The sequence below is a fragment of the Boleophthalmus pectinirostris genome, unplaced genomic scaffold, assembly GCF_026225935.1.
Source record: "Boleophthalmus pectinirostris isolate CB_2022bp ecotype Guang Dong unplaced genomic scaffold, ASM2622593v1 HiC_scaffold_22, whole genome shotgun sequence".
NCBI lineage: Eukaryota > Metazoa > Chordata > Actinopteri > Gobiiformes > Gobiidae > Boleophthalmus > Boleophthalmus pectinirostris.
Window position 1 is genome coordinate 17,044,880 of NW_026571190.1, and position 27,939 is coordinate 17,072,818.

The 27,939-nt window shown below is 36.6% G+C and overlaps 1 long non-coding RNA gene across 1 annotated transcript in view; it reads right to left on the reverse strand.

The window, feature by feature from the left end:
- LOC129410416 (uncharacterized) overlaps positions 1 to 27,939 on the reverse strand; it is a 101,965-nt gene that overhangs the window by 10,792 nt on the left and 63,234 nt on the right. The gene's annotated exons all lie outside the window — the stretch shown is intronic.

Below are 27,939 nucleotides of genomic sequence, written 5' to 3' on the forward strand. Positions count from 1 at the left end.
TCACCAGATACCCCAGATATAAAAAAAAAAGATAAGATGTATGCGTGTATGAACTCAAATCAATAACATGATAAATTGAGCATTGCACATTGATAAATCACGACTGCCAGGATTTTGTCACTGCCAAATGACAAAGTATACGCTGAAAATCTACTCAGCGCTTTCTCTTCTTTCTGAGGCATTTTTCCGAGAGCATGGCGCCCCCAACGTCATGGTTTTCTTTCCCCGGAGCTGGATCTGCCCGAAACTGAGTGGGGGATGGGACTGGGATGAGAAAAGGAGAGGAGGAGAGAGAAAGCGAGAGAGAGAGAGAGAGAGGAAGAGGAGGGGGGAGAGGGTAGAGCGTGCCAGGCTTTTGAAGGAGGCGGAGGAATTTTGCAGGTTGCCACGGAGAAGCAGTCGATAACGCGTCAAGCCACTTAGCTGCCGCAAACTAACACCAAAAATCCCCTCTCTGCCTTTGCACCTGCGAGACAGAGCGGAGACAGGCATCACGCCGTAGGAAAACTGCGCTGTTTACGAGGCCACGCCCCTTAGTTACTGTTGCTACCGGTGCTTACCTTTAAGATAACTCAATTTCTCATGCACATGTTTGGTTTATATGATGTGTTCATGGTTTAGAGGGTCACAATACTAAACTATGTCTATTTCGATAAGAAGGAAAAGCTGTAATACTAGATACTAGAGCTGGATATCATTAAGATGCATCGTTTGTTAATACAATACATACCTAAATACATAGGGCACGATATAATACTCTTTTCGATACAGTGCATTTTTGATTCAACACAATTTGATACGATATATTTTAAACTGATTTGATACAGTTCAGTGAAAAACAAAGGCTAAATCATGGCTGTGATACTAAGTCCACTAAGTCTGTGCAAACTTAAGATGAAAAACAGTGAAAATGTCAATATATACAAATACAAATATACCAAAAAAATACTCTTGACGATATACTGATACAGCAGCCTATGATATCGATACTGTATCATCAAATTAAACAATACAATATCGATATTTCAATATTTTTGCACACCCCTCCTGATTACAATACAATTTCTTATAAAAATGTATTAAACTATAGAATGTAATATGAAACACAATATAAAAGTGTTTTGTTTTTTTTTAATATGTAATTTTTACCATGTAATCCTAGAACAATTATAATACAAATAAACACCTTATTAAACTGCTCAGGAAAGGTAAAAAAAAGAAAAAAAAAAAAAAGTGTTTTTTCTCAGTATCAGCACTAGCTTCTAATAATTTTTTTTAGTTTTAGTTTTAGTCCATCTAGGTATTGGTAGCCCACTTGAAAATGTTGAACAGAGCTGCAGGACACTAAATACAAAACCTTATAAGGGTATGTCCTTTTAAACACTTTTAAATATTAAGCTTTTGTTATGAATTCTTTTGGACAATTTTAAACAGAATCTACAATCACAGCCATTTGTATCTTATAAGCCACGACTTCAAGCTAAAATTAACAGGAAAGAATAAGCAAACATAACATATAAAAAGACACAGGGACACATCTCATAACATATTTTGCAAATATAAAGTACTACACCAAATCATTCCTTGTTGTTAATGTAGCACTCTAATAATAATTGTGTTAAAATCTATTATTAAAGGGACAGTTTGGAATTTTTGACATAGGACCTCATTTCCTAGTGAGCCAGAGTGTTGGAGACATGTGGAGACACTTTTTAAATATTCCATTAGTCCTTGTATTTGCAGAGTTTGCTGGTGCTAGGCTAGTGCATGTCAATGGCCATAGTTCATGGATCTATTTAAATAACTGGATGGGGTATTGCTGCTTGTAGCTGCCTCCAGTTGACATAGTGGTCACTCACTGGAACTTCAGTGGAAAAAATCCCATGGGCTGAGAGAGGATTTTTCTCATAGAGTGCAATGTAATCACAAACAGCTTGTGTTCGGCTGACGGGGTACCTACAACTTTCAAAAATGTCAGATTTTGTGGCAATTTTTACCTATTTTTCTATCATAAACTTTTTCTCAGCTCAAAGCCCTTCAGTTGTCTTAAAAAAAAAAAGCTTTATAATTGTTAAAAGAGAAAAGAGCACTGCTGCGCATGCTCAGTCGGCCCACAGCCACCAGAAGTACCTTGCCAGGCTAAAGGCTAATCTGGAATCATGCATCATTGAACTCGGCCCATTGACTTGAATGGGCGGCCATTTTGAAACCCTGGGGCTTGCCATACTTAGTGTGCCACAAAAACAATCTTACCCACTCCACAAAGCACCTGAAGCAAATCTATTATTACACCATCCTATCGATGTAAATGTCTGTGTTGATAGAATAATGTTTGAAATAAAACTAACCTTGCCTCATATGAATCGTCACATGTTGAGGGCACAGACCGTATATATGAGTGGACGTTGCTAACGTGCTAGCCGCCACATACGAAATAGGAGGTACTCCAGGAGGCTCTTCTGGCTCCTTCTGACCCTGGCTCCAATTGACTTATTTGAGGATGTTGTCTCAACTCTCTCTGTACCTACTGCAGTGAGCCTCCTCATTTTGGTCTTAAAATGTCTGTATTAACCTGCTCTACATGATACTGAATTTTTTCTCGCTATTTTGTCCGTCAAAAAAATCCTATTCATAACATAGACCCTGCTCCAGATTCGCTCCTGTAACCGATCGCAAGCCTAGTCCACTTCTTTATACAGTCTATGGTTGAGGGACTATTTTCTCTTATATCAGTCCGCCACTACCAAGCTTTCTATCAGGAAGAACAACTCACTGTTGCTGCTCAGACATAAATCCTTCAAATGCAACGTTGGATTTACTTCTAAAATATTCTTTTGATGCAGACATTCACATCGACAGTCTGGTGTTAAGATTGTTTTGCTTCATGTGTTTTGTGGAGTGGGTAAGGCAGTTTTTAGTGGCAGGCTAATTATGGCCATTGACATTGCACTAGCCTAGCACCAGTGACCTCTGCAAATACAAGGAGTGAATGGAATATTTAAAAAAAGTGTCTCCACATGTCTCCAACACTCTGGCTCACTAAGAAATGAGGTCCTATGTCCTATGTGTGAACTGTCCCTTTAATGAGTAAAATATGACATGAGGTAAAATCTTTTATAGTGGAATTTGCATCTGCATTTCATTCAAGTAAACATTGGCAAACTGCATTTCATTGTAAACAAGTCTAAAGAGCCAAATTTCTACACTAAAAATACACTTTGCGTACTTTAACAGCACACTCTCAAATATATGATGCCGGGGCACTAATAATTCACCACAACTGGGCCAGCGTGGTGAATGGTGTTGTTCATCTTTGTGTATACATTTCAGGGTGGATTTAGCAAACAGTCAATTATGCAGCGGCCCATATAAACAAATGGAGCAGACAGCGACTCAGTGTTCCCCACCCACCTCCTCCACAGCTCACAGCCCAGCAGACAGGAACCAGAACACCTCCTGAACGCCACTGCTGCTGCTGCTTCTGCTGTGAGACTGGAAACTACACATCAACAAGCTGTAAATACAACCTGTCTCCACATTTTCCTTTGCACTTATTCCTTTGGCCTATTTGCAGAAATGTGATGTGATCAGCTGTTATGTTCTTAAATTGCAAAAGGTAAACCCCAAATAACACCCCGCTCACAGTCACAAATGCTTGTTTTACTAGATATTTTTGAGCTATAAAACCACCTGTAATTGAATAAATGTAAGGTAGAGCTGTTTAATGTCACTGTGGAACATTCCAGGCAGAGCACTGACATCTCCATAGAAACAACCAGATGACAGAGCGCAACCAAATAGTAAGAAGTAAAGACAAATAGTAAGAATGATTCAGGATTAAGTAACAAGTTAATTAAAAGGTTAGGGTTCAGAGTTAGGGTATTAATTGTGGTTGCTAAGCCTGATTAGTTCTTAATAGGCCAGTCATGATAATTACTATGTAGATTTATCGTTCAATATGGTTGAACAATATTTCAGGCTCAATAATTATCACATGTATTATTAGTATTTTTTGTACTAGTAGGATTTTATTTTTGCAGTATTAAGCCTATCTGATAACATTTGAGCTGGAGTTGGTTCAATACTCATTCTATGCTTCTTCCTCTTTTTTGAACATTGAAAAAAAAAAAAAAAAAAAATTCTTTCTTTTTCTTTATACCTGTTTTGAATGGAGCCTATGTTTTATGGAGACTATGATGTGCTTCCTTACGTTTTAAATGTTCAAATAAAGTAACTCATTCTAACTCTAATTAACTTTTAGGTCACATTATACTAAAACTAATTACTGCTTTGACAGAGTGCTATTTATTTATTGCTGGCCAAATTTTCTCTTAGCAAAAAGGTTTACTGGTATCATCCTGCTTTAAGATTATTATGTAAGAGGTAAAAGTAATTTCAGTATTATTGTGTGTTGTCATATATTTCTGTAGCAATATATTGTACTTCAAAATGTATTGTCATTGTGACCGGTCTAGTTCTTAACCAACAACTGATTCATCAGGCTTTTGTCATGTTTTATTAAAGCGAATTAAATGCAGTTAGAATGGGTTTCTGAACAGTAAATTAGCAATAACTGAATAAACAGTCTATAGACATAACATTAACAATCATGTGTAGTTACATACATACAATATTTGAGTCAAATATTTACACTGTTAACACTTAAAATTAATGACGTGATGTATGTGATGTCAGTTGGCACTTTTGAAACGTTCCTTAATGTAAATTGTTGGCACCGAATCAAATCTTTTTTTTACATTTTTTACATTTTTTTTTAATTTGCATTCATTTTTATACTGATCAGAACTGAACCAACACAAGAATCAGCACAGAAGCAGAACAGGCACCACGAGGAAGAGCTTTGTGCGCAAAAAAACATTTGGCATCAAAATACCATTTAGTCTTTAAATGATTAATATTGCAGTGCAACGTTTTGTTTAGATCATGCATAATTACAAAAGGTAAACACACTCCCACTCTCAGTTGGAACCATTTTAAACAGATTTGAGCCTTGGCCATTTCTCTTTGTGATTATTTTGTAAATAAACCGAGTTCTCACATTGGCTTCTGTCATATAAATAAATGTACAAAGAGTCAGTCTATTGAACGGCTCATTGACATGAACGGATCCAAAAGATTCGTCCCATTACTACTTTAAATGTGTAGTTAAGGAAAAGCAGAGTTATTTTGTATGGGGTTTATAACAAGACAGGGCAATATAATTTGTCAAACCAATTTATTGCTTAACTTTTGGAAAGAAAATTAAGGAAAAAATTAGAGAAAGGGGGAACCGGGTGAACACAAGAGGAAAGGCCTCGTTCTTACTCTAATCTGGTGTTCTGTTGGTGATGAAATAGTCCATTCCCTCAAAGTGTTTCTTCTGGAAGATTTTCCGCCATATTTGCTTCCACATACGGTTTAAAAGCCTGTAGCATCACAAATGTCTATTATTTACTAACTAATCCTTGAACAGTAAGCTAATTATTGTCAATGCTTTCAAATGCCTAATTACAGTACAACTTACTTCTGAATCGTAAAGAAAAAAAGTGAAAATTAAAATGAATAAAACCTACATTATTATTATTTTCTATTTAGTTTTATTTTATGAAAGGCGACTGCCACCAGCTCCCTCTGAATGAGCCTGTGTTATTGTGGTTAAGTGAAACTTCACATCAACATGCTCTAAATACAACCTGTCTCATTGTTTTTGCCCTCTCCTCCCTCCCTCTCTCTCCCTCCCTGCGCCTCCCTCCTGCACCCTCACAAGTGTGCAAGAGTGTCTAAATGTCCTTGTGTATTGTCTCCTCTCAAGTATGTGTTCATAATCTGAATGCATTTGGGTTTGAGGGTGTGTTTGGCGCTCACGGAGAGAGAGCGACAGAGAGAGAGAGGTGTGAGAGAAAAAGAAAGAAAGGGAGAAAGAGACAGAGAGAGGGAATGAAAGAAAGAGGGAAAGAGAAATGGAAAGAAAAAGGGAAAAGCAGAGGAAAAGAGAGGGGGAATATAATGAGAAATATAGTGTGAGAAAGAGAGAGAGGAAGAAGGGGAAGGGATAGAGAGAGAAAGAGAGTAGGGACACAAAGAGAAAAGGAGTGAGAGAAAGAGAGAGAAAGATAAGAGAAAGGGAGAGAGCAGAATAAGAGGGGAAAAAGAGAGAAAGAGAGGGGGGACACAAAGAGAAAAAAGAGCAAGAGAATGAGAGAGAGAGGGGGAGAGAAGGGAGAAAGGGACAGAGAGTGAAAGAGGCAAAGATACAGGGGGAAAGAGAGAGAGAATGAGAGATAGACAGGGAGGGAAAGAGAAATAAAGGGAGAAAGAGAGAGAGAGGTCCAGGGACACAATCTCCAATGTCATGCAAATTGCGAGCTGCGGGCCAATGTGGCAAGAACAAGGCCACTGATTGGAGTAGCAGCGTGCGCCTCTCAATGATGTCCTGTGGGGGAGCAAATTTGCTTATTATGATTGAATTCTAATTTTTGTGGAGAGGGTTGAACAAGCCTCCGACGGGCCACAACAACACAGGAATGAGGAGAGTAAAAAGAAGGGAAGATGAGCTGGATTTGGGACATGTTTTGTCTAATAATTAATGTTCAAATGTATGTGAAAGCAGACATTAAACACTGCTGGTTACATTTTCAAACATGATACCACAATGATAAAGAAAACTCATTGTTGGACTATTCAAAAACTATTCAGGAAAGTTCACATTTTGTAGTATTTATGTTCGTATGAGTATCTGGTATTGATAATTTTTTTTGACAACCCTACTTCAGTATAAAACAAAACAAGCTTTATATCATTTCATTAATGGGTATGCTGTCTTCTCTTATTCCTTTTAGGGGGATAAGACCAGCAACTATGGCTCATATAATGGTCAGTTAGTTGTAGAGCAGCGGCCCAAAACCTTTTTTGCACAACGGACCGGTTTAATGTTACATAATATTTTCACGGACCAGCCTTCAAGGTGTGGCGGATAAATATGACAAAATAAAATGATACGACCAACAGAAAAACTGTGGTATTTTGCAAATATAATAATAAACATTTCCCAAAACATCTATATTTACTCATTTTGCAGCTTGTGGGTTTAATATTAGAGTTAATGTATCACGTGACCGAGACAAGCATCGCGTCAAGACTGAGTCAAGAATCAAGAGTGAGTCAGATGGATATAAAGGGGAGAATTTGGTCATATTTCAAAACATTGTTCAGACTCGGATAAATAATACATAAATAATGTAAGTCATTTATTATTTTTGTGCAACCCGGTACCAAACAACTCCAGCCTGGAACTGGCGACGCGGTTGTAGAGTATAGAAGGGCCCTCCAACATCACGTTTCTCAATCTTTTATTTGAACCATTCTAACTTATCTAAGCATCCTACTGTCACTGAAAAAATGTTGCAGAATTGTTAATTATTACAGCAACAGTCCTGACTTTTCATCACTCTGAAACCAAAGAATATCTAATAATCATCATATAAATTTGTATAAGATCTAAAATTATACCATAAAAGTATAAAAGGGAATCCAGTCTTTCCCATGCAGTGCCTTTGCTCGTTTTAATCAGGACTCGGCCCTTGTCCCACTCTCTCTCTCTCTCTCTCCCCTCTCTACTCCCTCCCACCTCTCTCTTTCCTCTCCCTCTCTTCATTCTGCTCTCCTCGCCCTCTCGCTCTCCCTCTCTCTTCACTGCTCTCTTCCCTCTCTCCTCACTCTCTCTCTCGTCTCACTGTATTCAACTTGACCTTTCCTTCCGCGGGCTGCCTGCACTCACGGCCCGGGAGCCTTTTGATATGTGGGAACATTTTCTGTGTCCAAGCACCTCTCACCCGGGATACACAGGAGCAGAGGGGGAGGAGGAGAAGGAGGGGGAGGGTGATGGATGAAGAGACTAAAAAGACTGTGGAGGTGGAAAAATGTGGAGAAATGGTAAAATGTATGTGGTACAGGTGTAGGGCTTGGTGTTACATTCTGGGCTGCAATAAACTCTATAGGCAATTATTTAAAAACATGCAGGGTGACAGAAGCAATTAGCCATCTCTGCTCAAGGTGAAAATTCTGTTTAAAACTAACTCTAGACATTTTATGTCAACAATAAATCCTTTTAACCATAAAAATGTGGTAAAATAGCTATAACACACTCAAGCTGTCCCAGGATTCCTCAAGACCAAATAACCTTGAATATATGTTTCTGGGGGACATTCAATAAAAAAGAAAAGTAGTTACAAAAAGATGTGTTCTAAGATATTAAGAGGACATTAAAGGTATGGTACTTTCATTTTAAATGGTTTGTAGCAGTCCAGTGTTACTTTACTTTATGTGTTGAGCATAGCCATGAGTTTATTTTGCCGTTACAGTAAAGCCAATAACTAGAATACTAACACACACTTCCTGATTATCAGACAAAACACTTTAAAATTAGATGTAGACAGCACACGGTGGACTAATTTTGATTTCAAGAGCTGCTTATATAATATGTCTGTACTCTGTTGCTCAAATAAAAATCCTGTACAGGGCCTTTGAGCCACACCCTTCACACACAATACAGAGACATTCTGAATAGCACTGTTCTTATGATGTAATGATGTATATGTCTCCTGAATATAGTTCTTTTTATACTTAGCACAGAGTAAACACACTTCCTGCTGTTACCAGAACAATAAAAACAGTGAAAGCAACATATGAAAAAACCCTATTGCTTTCCTTCACTGAACCTTAAATGTTATATGAATTGGTTTGAAAATTGCCCGAATCCATTTCAGTACGCCTGGTATAGTAAAAATAATCTACTGAGAAAGAAGCTGTAGATCCTTTTAAATCCACATTACCGAGACAGAGACTGTGAGGAAAATCTGATTTGATTCAGTGGGAGATTTCAACATTACTCTCAAATTTCATTTTGGGGAAAAGTGCTGCTGAGAGGAGCTGAGAGGAGCTGCAGAAGAAACGAAAGAAAAGGACCAAACATCAGCGACAAATTAGCCAAAGTGGACCTCAAGGAATTAGATTTGATTCAAGAGACCCTGGAAGAAGAAATGGAAATTGTCTTTGGAAGTGGAAAGACATGTGCAAGGGAGGAGTCAATCAGGCAAAATAAGTAAAGGAAAATTCATATATGATTACTGCGCAGCCTGTCAAATACTGTAATATTGAGGTGATTCCTAAAGGAAATCAGTATTTTTAAACTAGTGGGTCATGTAATATTTTCACTTAGGATGCCATTCTCAATGTGTTATGTTAATTGTTAATGGAATATTGCATCTTCCAGAAGAATTGCTGATGTAGATAATTGACATTTACTATTTGTAAATATACATAATTTTGGTTACTATGGCCTTCATAAACACTATAGAACTTTTAGTGGAGAGTCTACCTTGTCTACACTGATGTTCCACTGTATGGTATTAATTTTATTCTTCATCTATCTCCAAGTTACAGGTCAGATCTGTGAGGTGACCCTTTTCAAGATTTTGTTGTAATTGTTTTTGTATCTATTTTCATTATGTATAAAAAAGTTACACCTTTAAGCCTTAAAAATGAAAGGATTTTGAAAGATTTATTTGGTAAGTACATTTTGCCCAGCTTGTTCATTCTCCTTCTCATAGTGCTCTTCAGGGATCTTGTAAAAACACGAGACTCCATCCAGACTCACAAAGGACAACAGTGTGCACAGTTGAATTGAATGCTAGTGTCCTGTGTAGTCAGTTACAGCTCAAACCCGTCATTAAAAGCCCATAGCGTCCTTTTGAAGCACTCTCCATGCGTCGGCCTTGACACAGTGTTAATAACAGCAGAGCCTGACCCAGAGCAGGTGGCTGTTCAGGGATGAGCCTCATTGGGATCAAAAGCTTGTGAAGAGAGGGCTGGTGTGGCACATCAGAACAGAGATATTTAAAGAGGTAAACACACTCAAGTGCAAAACAATGGCATCTCCCACATGGTCACCGCATCGACGAAAAAAATGGCGTTTTATCTGTCTGCTGTAAATCACAAAATTACTGATGAAAATGTGCTAAAATTGAGACTAAGTTTTTTTTTTTCTTTAAACCGATACTGATATCTGATATTTGATCTAATGCTCTGGCTGAGAACCGATTTCACGTTTAAAATCCGTAGCAATTTAAAGTAATGATCACAAACTCTAAAAAAAACCTCTAAAATAATCACAAAAACAGACATATAGTGCTTTTACCGATATTAGCTAATTTGTATCAATACCTGCCAATACCAATTCTGATTCTGTTATATCGCCCATCCCTGCAAAATATAATCTATTCATTTTACACAGCATTCTCAAGTAATGAAGAAAACAGTCAGGTACATTGTTAGTAAAAATCATGAGACACCAACTGACACTATCCCAGACACTTGATTCTCTGTAATGGTGTAGTAGAAGGACTAAGGGGGCTAAACTAATGAACTAAACCAAAACTTTTTCCTTCAGTCATGGTTTGAAATCAGATACAGGCCCTTAAAAGCATTCTCCCTTTTTCCAACCAGCTATCCTTCCTTTCTATTGCTACATCCCCATCTCAACAACTTCAAAAATGTCTAATATTCAACATCATGAAAAAATGGATGAGCCTTTACTATTAAGGACTAGTTTAATTTCAGACACACACACAATCTGAACTCCTCTGATAGACCATGTCAAATAAAACTCCCCAGGCTGATCATCACAATCTGTAAACAATTTGATCACAATTTAATTCACATTCAATTAACTGCCTAGTATAGTCTCTCTCACAGCAGTGTCCAAGTCTCTATCAAAAAGTATCTGACCTAAACTAAACATGAGACACATTTGTGAATTTCCTTCGGGATCAATAAAGTATCTATTTATCTTTTTAATATGTAAGGCTACACCCTGCATGCCAGTGTCAAAAAGGAGCTTGCGTTTGTTTTGGTTTAGTATTACCATGAGAAAGCAGCTGCACTGGTTTCAAACAGACTTGAATATTTCCTGTGCAGTTGCCCTACACGGGAGCTCACAGTATGATTCACACCTGTTTCAGAGCTGAGCAGAAACTGAGGAGGAGACACAGAGCTGTAGATCTGTAATGAACAAGTGTCAGACATGAATCAGGGAAACACACACTTCACTAGTCCTTTTAATTTCGTTGGTAACACTTTATAATCACTACACTTTAATTAGCCTTAATAAAGCATGAACAAATACGTAATTCATAATGAACAAATGGTTAATTAAGAATGATTCAGGCTTAGCAACTACTTAAAGGTCCTATATTACACAAAAATGATTCTTTTGAGTTTTAAGTCATGTTAGAATGTTGTTCCCTCCTCAAAAACATACCTAGAGTTGTGTTTTGTTTCATTCACACATGTTTGAATAATTTTTGTTTATTAGTCTGTCTACATCTCCACAGCTCAAAATGCTCCATCCCACCTTGTGACGTCATGTAGTGGAAGTTCTCAAATTAACTTGGGAATTCCAAACATCATCATCATCCAAATAATTCTAGTGAAGTTGTATGGAGTTTAAAAACACAGTGGAGCACTTCCTGTTTTACCACATGACATCACAAGGTGGAACAGGGTGTTTTCTGTTTAAGAGAAGAACACAGACTAAATATGCAGGATATGTGTGTTAAAAATGTATGAATAATACAAAGCGAAACAACATCTGAAAATAAAGTAAAATGGGCCAAAATAAAGTAAGATGGGCCCTTTAAGATACTACTTGTTCATTATTAATTAAGTCTTTTTTTATGATTTATTATGATTTTTTTTTTAAGTTCATACGTACAGATTTCAAGCTTTCTGGAGAACTAAACATTGCATATGGTTCACAAAATAAAGCAGTTCTAAGTTATGAAAGTGCTTGAAAAGAGACATCTTGCTGTTCTGTCAGGACTCCAGAGACCCAGCGGTTCCAAAAATCTGCCATAACTGCTGCTGCATAAGACGTGGGGCTGGACAATATAACAAAAATCTTTTCAATATTAATTTCCAGAACATAAACAATATACACTTTTAGTCATTGCAATTTGTCTTCCTCCAAAGAATGAATGTTGCTCCAGACTACATGCTTTTAAAGAAGTTTGGCTGTGAACATCTCATTTAAAAAGACCCAAGCTGCTCATTTACGATTGTATAGAAATGAAAATATTCAAAACTGCAGTACAAGTTATCTATAGTACCACAAACTGTATGAGGGGTTCTTATTAAACTAGACAGTAAAGTATAGTTACTGTATATAGAAAAGCAGTGAGAGGCAGAGCTTAGGGGGAGGAGAGCTTGGGTCTGCAGGTCTTGGCCCAGTTTACTCCACGTGTCAGAGCTGTCTTTGGGTTTCCGGTCTTTGCAAACCAGTGTCTGATTTATGCCACGGCCGCTGCTGTGTGCGTGTGGAGAAGAAAGATGTGAGCAGATTTAGTGTCTATGAAAACAGGTAGGTGGAACACGTAGGAATACATTGAGAGCTTAGTTCAGTACCATTCAGATGTAAAAAAAAATATATAAAAAAATACAGACTAGTGTCCAAAGGCAATGGAGATGTGAACAGGTCAGATCTGTGGAGTTTCAAACCCGCTTACATTTAGAAGGGAGTTTTTTTTTGTGCAATGAAAAAGGTAATTGAATAAATATAAAGACAAATGTGGTGAGATAAGTTGATAAATATATGTTAAATGCCATACTGTGGGACATTTCAGACAAAACAATAACACTTCTATGGAGACAAGTAGTTGGCAGGTGCTCCCTGAAAAGTAACATACTGCACCATCAATAACAATTAAGACTAAGAAGACAAATTGAAATAAATTATCGTGTGGATATTCCCAGTAACTGAAGTGCCAAGGCTGTAGAAGTAAATGCCACAGTTGTGCAGTTTTGCATAGTGCAGTTAAAAATAAGAACAACAATGTGCTTTACATTTGCTCTGTAACACTGCCAGCGTACTGCCACCATAAGCACCATAAACAGCCCTCACATAGGCCTGCAGCCTGCAGTGGTCATGTGACCCACATGCAGCTCATAAAGTGGCGGTTGGGGTTTGTGTACAGTTAGCGCTGCTCTAATTAGCCACATAAATACAGCAGCAGAGTTGTTAAGGTTAGCATTAGCACCTGTGTCTCAGCTCCTTAACATGTCACAGTCATTTCATCGCCTTAAAAACATGCAGTTACCACGGGCAACAGTGTCATGTGGTTTCATTCTTGCTCTAGTAATCGCTTGTCAAAATCTCAGCTGGGGGGCAGAGGGCTGTGCAAATATGTTTGAAAAATACTATTTTTTAACAGGAATATTCAAAGAGTAAAGACAAATACTGAATGTTTATGGGCGATCGGGTCCATACTATATATTATAGTATCTTTTCATGTGAAAAAGCCCAAAAATGTTGCATGCAACTGGAAACTGAGATCCATAATTAGAAAAGGCACAGAAGCTCTTTTAAACTAATGTTAATTCAGTGTAAGAGTAGCCTCTATTTGACTTTCCCAGAAGCCCTGGTACACCTATACATTACTCTTTGATGTACTTTCATTATTGGCAGATCTCACATATTGTTATGGGTAACATCACATTTACATAAAAGTCATGCATGTACTTATAGGTGCTGTGCCTGATTTTGAAAAACATGTTTTGAATTGAATAGTTAGCCCCTCCTGCATAGTCCCTCTCTCACCTGAATATCACATCCTAATAAACAAAAGTCTGTGCCACTGGCAGTTGTCCTTAAATCTCCAGCACACAACCAGATTTAGTTTGATTTTAGCTCTGCCAGCTGCTGAAATATGCATAAGGAAAATATGCATTGAGCTCTGAGGCATTTGACGTGAAATAAAATAATAATTAAAAAAAATAATAAAATAAAATCTGATAGCAAAGCATATCAGAGTGCCTCTCTTTTATCCATCTATTGAGCTTTATTTGAACACTTAAGTCCAAAAATGTGACTCTCTTATCAAGTTTGTAGAAATGTCTTGAATGAGTTTAATTTAGGAGATAATTGAGATAAATTAGATAATTTAGGGAAATATGCCAAAATGTATCTGTACATATCAGCTCAAAAAATATGGTAAGTCAGTCGATCTCTAGTTTCTATGTTTTTCTGATTCAACTACAATCAATGGCAATTGCTATGTGACTATTTTTTTTTAACACTTTGACTATTTTAATGGATACGAGACTCAATCGGCCTCATTGTCTTTTTTTATTTTCAGTTTTTATTTTTACATAACACTGCTTAGTTTAAAAGACATTTACCTGAACTAAAAAAGCAGAGTAGATCACCTTTGATAACACATTATGTATTGTTTTAAGGGGAATCTATCTATTTGCATAATTTTATTTGACTATTTTTAGCGCATGTATTGACCACTGTAATGAATCATGTGTAAAAACTCCAAGGATTGGAGCATCTAAGTGCTGGGTTATTTTATATATATATTTTTTATTTCAAGGAAAAAATAGTTATAGTCTAGGTCTCTGATTTATGGATCTAATGAAAAGAAGTAATTAAATGATATACCGGGTTACAGGCATGAGAAAATGTGGCTAATTTTACATATACCAGAATGACGAAGTTAGTTAAAAATTCAAGAAGAAATGTTAATGTATCACACGGGGCCAGTGGAATGGAAAAACACTAATTACAGATTTTAACAACTTCACATTTTTCACACCAAGAATATAATTAAGTAAAAGCCACGCGAATCCTAATTGAATCAAAACAATGAAACATTTTACAGCATAATATTGAACTGGACATGGGGACATTGTGCAACAGAACATCAGGCGAATCTTATATTTAATAAAAAAGACAAAATTAAGCCAACACTATATTTATGACTGACAATTGTTTCACCTTGCAAAGCATGGAGGTATACTATGTAAATTTTATGATGGAATCTCTGCCGCCAGCTTGTCTCCATGGAGATGTTGCTGATTTGCTTTGAATGTTTCATGGTATGGCATTATATTTATCTACCTCCATGGAGACTTGCAGTTATCTCCACAAGGTTGTTACTGGTCAAGTCCATAAAGAGTCAAGCCCACTTTAAGTAAAAATGTTTTTCAGTGTATTTTTTTGTTTTGTTTTAGCACATTTTTTGAAAATGTTTGACTCAAACATGTATCTGAACAGCTGCAGTTGGTCATATCAACTGGAACATTTCTCATGAGTTCACACAGTTCTCAGGCGCTTTCTCAGAACACTTGACACAGCTCTCATTCAGAAACTAACAGAACAGCAAAAAACTGCAAGTGGTGAGCACCTAAAATCTATCAATAAAGGATTTCACACATGCATCAAACAGGAAGAGGGGCCTCAGCAGTACAGAGTGTATGAATATAGACATATAGTAGTAATACTATGAATATCTCACATATACTATTAGTATACTAGTATACTAACCCAAACTTGATTAAATTTTACAAGGGTAGATACTTTTGTTCTTTGTGTGACTACCATTACACACAGTGAGGCCTGGAGAGGGAGAGTATATTGGACGAATGCAGTGTGCTGAGCAGTGGAGCGTGAATTATAGATTTTGAAGCTTTTCCCATTGCTCTGAAGTGTTGATGTACAGAAAGCGGCAGGCAGGTTAAGCTTCAGATTCAAAGAGAAAAAAAAAAAAAGCTCTGTAAAAACAACCTTAATGTCTGGGTAGTTCAGGCCAAAAAACAAGCAAAGACCAAAACAAGTTTGTGTTTCTTTTGCTTTACTCCAGAGGCAGGTATATGAACCATTACGCCTGGACAATCTGATTTTTCCACAACTTTCACTCCCCCCGAGGCTGCAGTCTGTGTGAACTCGATCAGGTGTTAAATGCGTGACCACGTGTAACCGCCATCAAAACACTTACTCTGGTTCAAGAGCTGTACCACGGGCCATGAGAAACACTGATAACACGTGCATGCACACACAAACACACAAACACACACACACAATGTAGATAGGCTACTGTGAGAATAGTAGGAGATATAGTATGTTTACTGCAGTTATATGGTCATGCTTTTGTGTAGCCTACACTTGATCATTATTACTCCTTATTAAATAACTTTGAGTAACGACTTGTAAAAACATTTAATTACATTGTACTAATACTAATACCATGTCAAAAAAAAAAAAAACAAAAAAAAAAACACACAAAAAAACCATGCCCAAATCCCCCAAACTACTAATAAAGCCACCCGGGTTCTGTGCGTAAATTTCTCATTCATTGAATTTTCCTAAATTCAGATCCAGATTGAAAAATTACGTTAGAGGCTGCTTAGCCACGTGATAATATGACTACAAGTCATAAATAAATAATAATGTAATAATAATATTAAAATTATTTTGTACAATTTTAAATCGTACATTTTGGACTGAAAACAACAGTATTATGGATATACTTAATAAGATGCCCAGCTTAAAACTCTTAATATTTGAATTTTTTATGCCTGAAACCTTGGCACACTTCAAAATGTGAAGCTACCATCAGCTGTAGTTATTTTCACAAAGGAGTCATAATTTTGAGTATTTTCCTCTATTAAACACTCAACATTTTGTTTTGCATTACAGTGTTAATTGCTATAAAGCCCATGGATACATCAAAGTGGAGACACTTTCTGATCCCCTTAAAGGTTTGATTATTGAAATCAGTCAACAGAAGTCAAAAGCTTGTCAGATCTGTGCACATCTAATATTTGCATTTTCTAGAAATAACATTTATGACAAATAACCAAAGGAAAAGTAAACAACGCATGTCTCTTGAGGCTCCCAGTCCCTGATGCCTTAACAGCCAATGATTTTAAAATATGCAAATGTTATTTTTGCACGGTCTGGTTTTATGTAACGCTCGTGTCACCTGAGTGCCGTCCTTTAGCCTCGTTTCCACAGGAGTGCTACGAGGTGGAACGAAGAAGAATCTGTGTCTCCACAGCATAAAGTGATCAGTAAAATGCTCTGTTCTACCATGTGATGTCAGGAAGAGGTAGCTTTAAGTTAACAGCTACCCTTTACCTTTAGTTCAGTAGAGACTGGCAATTCTAGGGCTGAAATTATCCAAATGATTCTAGTGATGGTGTATGGAGTTTAAAAACACAGTGGAACACAAGGTGGAAAAGGGTGTTTATTTTTAATAGAAGAACTCAGCCTAAATATGCAGGATTTATGTTGTGTGTTTAACATGTGTAAATGAAACAAAACACAACTCCAGGTATGTTTTTGAGTAGAAACAACATTATAACAGATCAGTTTATGTTATATGGTTGGTCGCAATGTTTATCTTATTTATTGAGTACAGTTTTTGGTTATTTATTGTATCTTGAACTCAAAAGTCTTAACATTCTTTTCAAATGTAAAATGGTTATGGTTAACAAAAACTTACATTTGTGTGTCACCATTTCTTGAAAAACAAAGAGTTGAAGTCAAGTGCATTTTTCTTGCTCTTCCCACCTGTGTGTATAAAGGTCAGATCTAGTGCTATCTTTGCTCCAATCCAAGCACATTCTTTTCCACTCTGCTGGTCCCATCGACCTTCTATAATTTTAGGGAAAGACACCCTCCCTCCTCTCTTTACAGTCACGCTCCTGTGCTGGCAATACATCAGGGTGCTGTCGGATCTCCCTGGACCAATGCACAAGTCTTTATGAAGAAAACAGCTGTCTGGAGCACTATAGCTGCTAATATAAAAACCACAGGCTGCTTTGAGATCACTATCTGCTAATTAAATGACTTGTGTTTTAAGTAAAAATGGTGAAATGTTAATGTAATAATGTTAAAAGGAACCCACTGGGCGCTAATTGTAATTACAGATGTTATCTTTACTTTGTTTTCACCTAAAACAGGATAAATCAAGTGCAAATTAAAAACACCTCTTATGTTCTCTTAATTATAACATCAGTATAAAAATGTTTCTTTCCCGCTCCTTACAATTGCTCAAAAAAATGTTGAAGCCCATTTATTAGTTAATAAATAATACATTAGTTAATATAATGATTTAGACAGAGCCTCTGAATCCTCACTGGACGTCTCTGTATTGAGCACCATCACTGCAAACAGACTAATATTAAAAGTGGAAAATGGCCAGTGTTTGAAAAGTGGCTTCATGAACTGATTTCTGAAGAAGATAAAGACAGATGGGAAAAAAATCTGGGAACCCTTACTGATCCATTTGGATTCAATACACCATGGACAAACATAATAGAAGCTTTCATAGACACTGAGTACAAGTCTACTTTTAAAATGATTGCTAATATATATTTTATCCTTTTTTTTTTCCTGGTGCACATCGGATCAGGATGTGTGTGGATGAGTGGCTGTGAATGGAAGTGTAAGTGGGAGTTGTTGTTTTTCTTGTTTTTTTAAATATATACAGTTGTTTTGTGCTTTTTCCTCACAGAAAATTCATTAAAAATGAATTAATAAAAAAAGGTGTACTCTGTAATGTTCTGGTGGACCTGCTTGTCAAGATAGCAATGTTATCGTTTTGCCTGGAATGTTAAAAAGTTTGGCATTAAAGGTCTGTCTCATGGAGACAAGCCAAGTTACAGATCAGTGGAGACCCCGCTCAAAAGTAAAAAAACATTTCAGGGTATTCTTAGCAAGAAAGTCTTGTAATTAAAGAAATGTCAAACAGACCGCTCTGATAAGTTAAATGCCATACTGTGAAACCTTCCAGGCAGAGCAATAACATCTCTATGGATCAATGTTGTCACACTTGGCTGAGTGTCAAAAACCCCTGGTCACAAACATGTCAGCTTGTCGGAACATTACTGATCCACAGACGGCAACCGCCCCCAGTCTATTTATAGATAGTACATCATCATGTGTATATAGTGTGTCAAATGTATTCTCTAAATGATTGAAATCTATTGTGTCAAAAGCATTCAAGTGTGTACTCACATGGACAGATCGTACATGTGTATCTTTGGATATTTTTTGCATCAAAAATCTAATAGTTTACCTCAAAGACATAGAGTAAAGAAGAGCACGTTTAACTGCAGGTGCTTTGCTCTTAATTCACTTTTACTAATTATTATAATAAAATACAGTCACTAGTACTGCACAAACTTGTTAGCCAACACTTCCGACAGTGATAGGTGCATTATGGGAGAGTCAAATAAGGTTGACCTGAAAACAAATCACCAAAGGAAAATGAATAATGAACTATGTGTATAAGTACATGTAAGAGAGGAATACGTTTTAAGACAGTAAAAACAGAGGGTACAGAGGGATTATTTTTACTATATTTACACAGTGCACCTTTAACATAGTCTGTGTTCTCCGGTATGCCAGTGTGGTTGGTGTAGTTCCTGTTTGAGCAGAGAGCAGTGGAGTGTAATAATAACAGTCTATTCACTTGAGAGCAGTTAAACATGACTCCTCACAGTCACAGAGTTCCAGGGCATTTGAGCAAAACAGCAAACACTGCTGTAATTTATATTTTTGTTTACTGTTGAAATGCACTCATATTCATCTATACATATATACTCATCTATAAAATCAAAGACAAACAGAAATACCATCAGCACTTTTAGTATGTGAGAAATATTACAAGATATAGTCAGTCATATAAGACAGAACTTTATCAGATACAGACAACATATTCACTTGAGGTAACATTTCAATTATATCTTTGTAATCTTTTTTTTTTTTTATTAAAGAGATCTGCAGCCAGGCCTGTAAATAAAAGTATATGTTTTGGAGCAGATTTTACAGGATAACATAACATAATTAATATTGATATATAATATAACAAAATAAATTTGAAAACCAGGTTTGATCAATATGGAGGAAAATAACAGACAGCAATCTAACAAAACTAATTCTTTTTTACTTAAAGAGGCATTGTGTAACTTTTCGGGTGGAGGGTCCTCCGTCAGTTGCTTTTCTCCATGGAGATGTTATTGCTCTGTCTGGAACGTCTCACAGTATGGCATTAAACCTTTTATCTTCATGTTGACCAAACCAGACCAAGTTATAAGTCAGATCTGTGGAAAAGTGGCCCCACTCACAGTCTGAATGCCCATTTTTCTAGGTATTTTTAAGCTTTTGAACACCTGTAATTGAATAAAGGTTATGTAGAGCTGTTTAAAGTCATACTGTGGAACATTCTAAGCAGAGCAGTGACATCTCCACAGAAACAACCAGGTGACGGACCCCCAACCAACATACATAGTTACATAGTGCACCTTTAAGTTTGACAAAAAAGTAAAAAATTAACCAACTGCCTCATGTATTGCTGAGAGTAAATATTATTCTGTACTCTTAAGGCCATGTGAGTGCACTGTTACATAATTAATTACATAATCATTATCAGCCTGCGGTGGTAAAACTTTTATCTTTTATCTGTTTGGGTCCCTGCCCTGTCCCGATGGCGGAGTGCACAGATCTGCTGACGCTTTGCTCCGTGTTTTGGGTCTAAAGGTGAAAAGAGGGAAACAGGCAGAGGAAGTGCACGTCTAAACACACTCTGGTCTAAAAACATGGAGACAGGAAGGAGAAGGGACAGAGCAGGTACATGTTTTGGTACAAAGTAACTCAAGTAAACAGCTAATAGTCCACATTACAAAACAATAAATACAATGTTCAACCAGATTAGAGTACATTTTTTGTGTTATGAAAAGGCCCATATTACATAACATTCTGATCTATGTTATGTCATTTCTTTATCACAAACATACCTGGAGTTGTGTTTTGTTTAATCTATGTACACATGTTTAACACACAAACACTGGGTCTTCTCTCAAACAGAAAATGCTCTGTTCCAAATTGTGCAATGTGGTAAGTGCTCCACTGCGTTTTTAAACTCCATACACCTTCAATAGAATCATTTGGATGATTCTAGCCCTGGAAATGCCAATCTCTACTGAACAAAAAGTAAAAGGTAGCTGTTAACTAGAAAACTACCGCTAAATAAGGTAAAACGCAGCATTTTGAGGTTTGGAAATGTAGACAGATTGATATTTAAGGCTGGGTATCATTAAGAAGTTGCTGATACGATACATATCTCGATACGTAGGCCATGATCAATAAGATATATTTCAAATCGATTATGGTTCAATAAAATATAATGGCTAAATCATGGCTGTGATACTAAAAGTCTTTGTTATCCACTTCTTGTGCAAAGTGAATATCAAACACGCTCATTTCCATCAACAGTGAAAATGTCAAATGTGTTGCATAAATGAGTTTCCTTCCTCTGAACAAGCAACAAAACTGCAGCACTGTAACAAAATATTTAGCTAAAATACACAAAAAAACCCCCAAAATACAATATATTGATACAGCAGTCCACGATATTCATCACATTAAATGATATATCGATATTTCAATATTTTTGCACACCCCTTATTGATAATGCAGGGTTCCTCAAACATGTATGAAACAAAACACAACTCCAGGTATGTTTTTAAGGAGGTAACAGCATCCTAACATGCCTTAAAGCTCACAAGTGTCATTTTTGTGTAATATAGGACCTTTAAATTTAAAGGTGCACATGTTATTTTTTTCTAATGGAGGATACGTCATCAAGATACTTTCAGCTATAAAAACACTTGCATCTGTGTTTCATTTATACATTTACAAGACAGATAGGTTTAATACCATATTGTGAAATATTTCAGTCAAAGCAATGACATCTCCATGAACATAACCCAGTGGTGGACCTTACAGTGCACTTACAGTTATACAAGGCAACCTTAAATGAACTTATTGTGTCAAGAAGTATAAAATGATACAATGTTACTGTTTCCACAATGCAAAACACTTATCAAGTATATTTTCCTCTTATGCCACAGCTTTAAAACCCCTCTCCACATTGTAAATATGTAGTGATTTGGAGACATCTGTTTGAAGGACAGAGCTCTGTGCACAAACAAACAGCAAGAGTGAGCTCAGGGGGACTGGCTCTTTAACACAGACTCAATGTGGAGATGGGAGTAGAGTCACGTGCCCGCTCTCTCTCCATTTCACCCACAGCAGCAGCAGCAGCAGAGGGCACACACACCAGACCTGTTACACTGTGTTCTCTCTGTCTCACATTTTCTATTTTTGTACAACTCCACAACAATGAATTAGTTATAGATTTAGAGGGCTGCATAATTGCAAACAAAAAGCATGCTGATATAAATCGATAATAATAGTACTGAAACTAGATACCCATGTGAACAGGTATCATTACTGAAAACAAATTGGTTTGGATATATTTGATATCTGAATTATACTGTGAACACATTTGTTAGACTTTCATTATTTTGTGTTGGAAATTACAGCATATAGTCTAAAAAAAGGGCTTTTCATTGTCCAAGCTGGAGTCTTCTTTTTACTATTGCAACACAATAATTTCAAGTTCATTTTAATTCTCTTTTACAAAACATTTGATGCTTTTTAATATTTATTTTCAATTTTCATGAAGGCAAAACACATTTTTCCAAAAAAGCGGGAGCAAGTAGGTTATTTCTAAACAAGGAAAGCAAAAATATTTAATTGTAAACTCAAGCATTTTTAATGGCTAGCTGAAAATATCTTTAAGTTCCAAATCCAAACAAAGTCACATTCTAATACATGGCACTTAGGGTGGTTCATTTCCTGACGGCTTTGTCAGTAAAATCCAATAGTAAACAAATTTCATTACAGCTCTGGGCAGGTTCTGTTTTTGACTTGGAAATATTTTGTTTTTCCTTCCTCTGTCGTGTGGTTGTGTCCGTGAGAGCAATACTGTTTATTGTTAATTAAAGTGGAGAGGAAAGATCTGAAGGGGGGAGAGACAGAGAGAAAGAGAGGGTGAGAGGGTGATAGAGAGGGGAGAGAAGAGAGGAAGAATGAGAGAAAGAAACAAAGGGTAAGTGCGAGAAAGATGAGAGGGGAATAAGAGGGAGAGAATGAAAAAGAGAGCAGGCGAGAGAAAGAGGGGAAGAGAGATAGATATAGAAAAAGAGCGAGAAAGAGAGGAAGAGTGACAGAAATGCAGAGAGAAAGAGACAGAGAGTGTGTCTGCCAAAACAGCATTAACAGTATTAAAATTCAACCACACCTTGTGCTATTTACAAAAAAACAAACTGAAGTGAGCTGATATAGAGAGTGTCAGAAAGAGTGTGAGAAAGAGAGAGAGAGAGAGAGAGTGGAAAAGAGAGAGAGGTGAAGACGGAGTGCTGCCAGGGGACTGTGTATAAGGTAAACAGGGCGAGACAGTCACATGCAGCTGCAGCCTGGACACGAGCAGAGGAGTGACTGAAGCATGCTGCTCCACGTGGGTTCACTCACTCACAGACAACACACTGTCTGACAATGTGCCTATTTCAACCATCCGCTTCAAATATTGGTTTGAAAATGACTAGGCTGGGTTCACGTGACAACACATTTCAAACTGCTCGTGTTTAAAAACTGAAGTGAACTGAAAAGTCATTAATTGTCAAAACGCATTAATGTCAAAATTATGGTTTCTAGTTGATAACCGGCACAAAGCTTTTCATAACAGTGAATTACCAACAGGCAAGGCAAGTTATAAAGTTAAAGTTATAAAGGCAAGGCAAGTTTATCTGTATAGCACAATTCATAAACAAAGTAAAATTAGAGACCAGTTTTCCTTTTTGTTCTCCCTTGAAATTATGAGACCAAATTCTGAAATGTTAACACAACCCATTTTGACAACAATTTATTTATATCCACCAAAATGTGCTAAAAAATTGTTTGTTTAAATTTAAGCTTTTCATGTCCATTTTTCTTTTTGGTAAAACAGGTGCCTTCTAGCATACCGCCTCAAAATTAATGTCGGCAAGCAACAAGTTGGTTTTATTAAGTATTGTGGTAATCAACAATGTGAAATACATTCTTAATCAAAAGGCTTGTTACATATTGTATTGTTCACTCATACTTCCTACTTGACATATTGTATTGAAATTTGGTTCAACAATGACCGAACATTACTTCTTCCCCTTTTCAAATTGTAAAAACATGCTGTGAGAATACTGCATAGGGTTGGTTACCTGGATCATACAAGCATTTCTTTTTTTCAAAGCAAAATTATTCAAATGTTTTGAGTTAGTGAAATTATACACTGCTTTGCTTTTGTATAAAGCAAACAAAACTATACTGCCATTAAATATCCAAAAACTGTTCTGTACACAAGAAGTACACTATGAATTAAGAGGCATGTATGTATGTTATGTATGCATCATATGTTATTTATTTAGCTGTATGTAAATATTTGTAAACTTCTGTGATTAATGTACATAAGTAATCACATAATTTTTGAAACTATGTAATGAACAGGGTTAATAACACCTCTGGATTAATATACGTTTTTCTTCTTCACACTCCTTTTCGAGTGCTTTTCTGTTTACAATGTATATGTTGTATACATGATTATTGTTCTTCTCTTGGCACAAAGTAAAAATAAATAAATAAATAAATAAAAAAAATTCAAGAGCATTTACTTGGTCAAGGTTGTTGTAGGGATCTTTTGTCAAAAATGTAATTATCACTAGGCCTATCGTGACAAATACTATATGAACTTGAATACTATATCATTTCTGGGGGTCAGTACTTTTTCTTTGCACTACTGGGAAATTTTTGGTAACTTTTCCGTACTATTTGAGCTGTAAAAGCCTGAATTATGAACTTCTATGACTCATTTAGACACAAACACACTACGTAAGTGTTGGATTCTGCTCTGGATTTACTGCAGTTATTATTATTTATTTATTTATTTTTTTTTTTTACAATTTTGTACATTTAAAATAGTTTACAGGGGATAATTCTGCTTTATGGTTTATGGTTTATGTTTACTACAGCAATATATCACCCTTCTAAATGAGTTATTGGGACAGAACTACTTATCAATATTCATATACATTTCAGTTTTAATGATATAAACTGTACACAGAATAACAGAGCGAAATGCGATTAACTCTTAGGTCCGTCCTCTATATGCTCCTTATGTCATAATCACAGGATATCAGCTTTCTTCAACAGTAAGATCACACACTTCTCATTTATCTTCCTTTCTATAGTAGCTCAATCCACCTATTTAATTCTGATGTTTTGGCATAAAAGCGAAGATTAATTTCTCAGTGAAAACCACATGATAGCCTGAATGGACGATTTAGCAGAGGGAAACCACTTTGACCGTGAACGCCAGGCAACCAGCCACACTCCCCATGAGAGTCAGTTTACCCACAGACCTCAAAAATGTTTGGGGAAATCAGAACCTGCAAATCATTTTAAAAAGCCACACCACAGGGATCAGAGCCACGGTTGAAACAAACCTCTGTATTTAAGAAAAGTAACTTGCTAATGAACCAGTGGAGCTATTGTAAGACATGTTAGGGTATAAGCCTAAGAAATTGTTGTTTTAAATAAATAAAAACAGAGAATCTAATGCCTCATGTTTATACCGACTCCCACCACTTATGTTACAGCCATAATTTTTACCGCTTTTGACAATAAAACTAAAATAATATACCAAGGTAACATAATATTTTTTATGGTTCCTTAAAGCTGCATTGTGCAACATTCCTAGTGGAGAATCTATTACCTGCTTTTCTCCATGGAGATGTTATTGATTTATATTTATATCTGTGTGTGTGTGTTTATATTTCTCAAAAATACCCTGAAAAACTCCCTAGAGCTATACTAGCTAACCCAATGCTATACTATGGAATATTCTAGAGCAGAGGTCTCCAACCGTTTTCCTCCAGTGAGCTACCTTTACCAAAAGAAAATGCCAAAGAGCTACTCATTTTAGCGGCATGGTGACCAGATTTTCAAAAATTTTAAACTAGGACACATCCGGATTGAGATGTTTGGTATAAAGAAAAGTGTGAAAAGAGCGTGTACCATAACCTGAGGGACTTCTTACACTGCGTTTTTTGCTTTACTGTTATTTTCTGTATATTGGCTAAACCAGGGTGTCAAACTCATATACCCCAAAACTAGCAATAAGTTCAAATATTTGTTTAGAGAAACGCAAATCTATTACAGAAATCTTTTTTAATTGATGAACTCTTTCTTTTACAAAATATTATAATATTATGAACAGCCTGAAACTTTAAGAAAAATGCAATTTCAACATTTAACATAAACTTGTATGCAAATCACTGATGAGGGTGTCAGGGTCAACAGTCAAAACGATCGTCCTTTAAGAGTTTGGAAAGAGGCAAGTCTTCATTTGTGCTGCTCTGGTGGGAGGGGCCACGCACAGAGGCGCTGGAGACGCTGCTATGCTAAGTACCGCAGAAAATTTTTAATATTTTAATAGAAAACATAATTGAAATATTTTAGTAGAAAATCAGCTGAGGGCCAGATTAAAGGTCTTGGAGGGCCGGATCCAGCCTCCGGGCCGTATATTTGACACCCCTGGGCTAAACAAATGATAATTTATGCTCCTCTTTACTGATCTGATTAGTCAAAAATTGTGACAGTCCTGTTTTAGTCCTGGTTTAGACCTGATGTAGTCCAGGTTTAGTCTTAGTTTATTCCTGGTTTAGATCAAATTGGTCAAAAATAGGGACACCTGGAACATTCCTTCTAGTATAAAACTGGTTTTGGTTAAATCTGCTGGGACAGGGGACACAGGGCTCAAAACTGGGACTTTCCCGGGAAAATAGTTATGTTGCGGTAACAAGAAGTTGAGCATAGGAAAACCTTAGAGGGGCAACAGTTTGATATACTTATAAAACATACAGTTAAAACAGTGTAATTAGTTTATTCAGAAATCCTTTGGCGAGCTACTTGGAAGGGGATGGAGAGCTACTGGTAACTCCCGAGCTACAGGTTGGAGACCCCTGTTCTAGAGAAAGCAATAACATCTCCATGGAGACAGTCAGGTGGCGGACCCTCAGTGCTACATAGTGCGCCTTTAAATACTAACCCGCTACTGCAACCCCATAAAAAATAAAAGCATGTTAAATAGTCAAGGGCATTCTATTCAAACATTATACAGCGCATACTAAATACAATTTAGAAACAAAAACATGATCTCTATGTGAATGACTAGTCTGTTTTTAACCATTTTTAAAGATCTTTTTTAAGCGTAGAGTAGTTGCCACAGTTTTAAGCCAAGTTGTTGAGAAAAACATTTATTGTAGACTTGAGTTGAGTGCATTGTTTGGGAATACTTCAAGTTTCAGCCATAGGTTTGGCCTGGCAGCTGCTGAAGTGACTGTACAGTGTTGTGATCCTAAGAATGTCTGATGGTATATCTGAAATTAAATCTTAATTCCTGTAGAATAGTGCAGATGGAGTGGCTCCATCTCACACAGAAATCCCCTTCTCAAATGTCTCCTCTCTGTGTTTGCGCTCTGATTTCCGAGTGGCCCTGAAGGCTTCACAGCTCTGTATGGGTGAGAAACAGGTCGAGATTATGTATTCAGGCCTAACTTGTGAGCTCCATGCAAATCCCTGTTTGCTGCTTTATCTTGCGGATCTCCCATCAGCCATAGCAACACAAATGAACCGGAGCCAGCATGAAAGGCAGGTAATGCTGTGTTTAAGTGGGATTTAACTAAATTATTTGGAAAATTCTACCAATGTAAAGAGAAAGAAAATACATCTGTAGTCTCTTTGCATAGGAATGTCAAAACAAAGTAATTTTATTAGTTACACTTGAATGTATAGCTTTTTATGTTTCATTTTTGCTTCCCTATTCATATATAATTTTGTTAGTTTTTTCTCATAGACTTTAAATGGCCCATACTACACTATTTTCTGATGTTATAATGCTGTTTCCTCATCACAAATGACCTGGAGTTGTGCTGTTTCATTCGCACAAACACAAAACCTGCATAATTAATTTCCGTCCTGGAATTGCCAATCTCTACTGAACTAAAAGTAAAGCTTTGGAGATGCAGACAGACTAATAATAAAGGATTACTTAAATGTGTGAATGAAACAAAACACAACTCCAGGCATGCAATCTCACTAGTCAGTTTTGCGTAACATAAAACCTATAGCCTATATTGTGTCTATTTTTATAATGTTTA